Below are 2,797 nucleotides of genomic sequence, written 5' to 3' on the forward strand. Positions count from 1 at the left end.
CTACGTAGGATAGACTTTGCTTCTGCCATGCCAGAGGCTATGGAAAGGATGGCAACCCTATGCGGACACTCTCAAGACATTCTGAGAGGGTGCTTGAGATGGGCCAGAGCAGAGGAATCTTTCCTTACTCTCTCCCCTTCTGTTCAGATTCAATCATTTGTGCTCATCACAAATGATGAGCACATATGGCTTCCAGAGTTTAAAAAAATCAGGCTTCTCCGATTGAAAGAAACAGGGGCCTTAAGCTTGGCTTGGTGGCAGTGAAACTTCCTTCCTTCTCCTTTGAGCCTGACTTCAAGTGTGCTTTGCTTCCCATTCTCTTCTCCTACTGAGCCATTCTCTTCCCCCAATACTCCCTCAATGTTGTAAGTAAATATCCTTTGGCTGGGATTGAGGTGGCCTGGATTCTTGCCCAGCTCTGTTCCTAAGTCAGCAGCCTTGGGACCTTGGGTCCTTCTCCAAGAGTCAATTTCCTATCTGGAAAATGGTATAAATACTTAACTCTTAAGAGACTGTCAGCCAGGCACAGTGGCTCATGCCTGTGATCCCAGCACTCTGGGAGGCTGAGGCGGGCATATCACTTGAGGTCAGGAGTTTGAGACCAACCTGGCCAACATGGTGAAACCCCATCTCTACTAAAAATAAAATACAAAAATTAGCTTGGCGTGGTGGCACATGCCTGTAGTCCCAGCTACTCAGGAGGCTGAGGTACGAGAATCATTTGAACATGGGAAGCAGAGGTTCCAATGACCCAAGATCATGCCTCTGCACTCCAGCCTGGGTGACAAGATGAGACTCTGTTTCAAAAAAGAGAAAAGACATTAAATGCTTCTCCTGTGATTTAAAAAAAAAGAGAGACAGAGTGTCAAGTTTTGGCCGGATAATATATGTAAAAGCTCTCTCCAAAGTACACAGTGCTATAATGTCCCAAAGGTTTGAAAAAGTCTTGAAACACTCAACATCCCATAAAAGTCAAGAGGAGAACAGCCCAGGAGTCAAAGGCAATAAACATATTTCAGTGCCAAGCGATAAGACTCAAATCTAGAAAGGGGACTGGGAAAAGCAGATTTAGCAACCAACTACCCCATGCTGGGACCCTTAGTAAGTTACAAACCTAGAATTCCATGATTCCGAGTAAGAAGAAATCTTAGTTTATACCTTCCTGCCCCCTCACTCTATAGATGCAGAAATCAAGGCTCAGGGGGTCTAGTAATCTCTCCTGGCTCTCCGTCCAGTGCTCTCGACACTACACATACCTCTCTATAAAATAAGCCTGCAATTCTCAACTTCTGTGATGTGATAAAACTGTCACTTGGAGAAACTAAGTGAATTTCCCAGGTTTAGAGATCTTAGTGGCTGTGGACCCAGAGGAGAAGCCCGATTTGCTGCCTGGTCCAGAGTTGGTGTTCCCGGTTCTCACTGTGTCAATGGGAAAATCCAAATTTCAGCCCCCACATCCCCCACTGAGCCCATGCCCATAAGGTGTTCAGGCTTGACAGAGCCTCTTTTGCTAAAAGCCATGACTTCTGAATGAGAGAACAGACTCAGGAGTATGCCAAGTAGGTCATGGAGTTCAAGCTGTGAACCTTTGGGGGATACTAACAGCAAGTTTGGGGCTGTATGAACAGAGCAAGGTGGCCTTCTACATATCTAGGCCTACACTCTAAAATTCCACCATCCTTAATTAGAAGACAACAGAGTAAGAAGAGGATTACTGAGCTCCAGTGGCCATTTAGCATGGCACAGGCTTAGAAATTGTGGGTATTTCTCTTTCTAACCTTTGAGACATTGCCGATTCTATTCAACAGCTGTCTACTGAATGCTGATATTGTATCAACAGTTGAATGCTTGGGGGAAAAAGGAATCTGTGGAAGAGCCCTCAGTTAGAATATCAGACAGACTGGTTGGGGAAGTGAGACTCAAACCATGAGAGGATGAGCTAACAATCCAAGACAGTGTGAGATTGTAGGCCAAAATTGTGAAGTAGACCATATGTTCCATGGAAACTAAAGGATTAAAGGAAGCAGTGAAGGCTGGAGTGGTCCTGGGAAGCTACAACATACAGACAGGAGGCAGAGAGATTAAGATTATATCTTTAAAGTCGAAAATTAACAGAAACAATCCAGCTCCCCTTGGTAATTAAAGCTTCAGTGTGAGATGCTCTCAGACAGATCAGTATTACCCCTTACTGAGAACTAGGTTGTGTGACCTGGCAGATATAACTCTTTAATTTCTTTTTTTAAATGTTATTTTATTTTAGATTCATTTTCCTTTCAGCCCTTCCTTAGCCCAGGTTTCCTAGCAGAAAGCACCGGAGACAAAGCTTCTGTGCTGGTGCTTTCCTGAGGGGGACAAGCCCCAGGGTAGCAAGAGGGAGGGAAGTGAGATGTGAGGGAGGCAAGGAGGGGAAGCAAACCCAAGCTGGTACACAAAGCTGGCCACGGCTTCACAAGCAAGCATTGCTGTTACTCAGCCTAGGTAGGACCCACCTGCCTCAGAACAGTCCCTTGTGGGAAAGAGAAGAAAAAGATGGATCTTATAAATCTGTGTTTGAACAAGTCTTTTGGGTGATTCTATACAAATTGAAATTTGAAAACCAGGCCGGGCCCAGTGGCTCAAGTCTTTAATCCCAGTACATTGGAAGACTGAAGCAGGAGGATCACTTGAGCCCAGAGTGGGTTGAGGCTGCAGTGAGCTATGATTGTGCCAGTATACTCCTACCTGGGTGGCAGAGTGAGGCTGTATGTCAGAGAGAAAAGAAAGAGAAAGAAAGAAGGAAGGAAGGAAGGAAGGAAGG

This window comes from Cebus imitator, unplaced genomic scaffold (assembly GCF_001604975.1).
Source record: "Cebus imitator isolate Cc_AM_T3 unplaced genomic scaffold, Cebus_imitator-1.0 Scaffold23, whole genome shotgun sequence".
Taxonomy (NCBI): Eukaryota; Metazoa; Chordata; class Mammalia; order Primates; family Cebidae; genus Cebus; species Cebus imitator.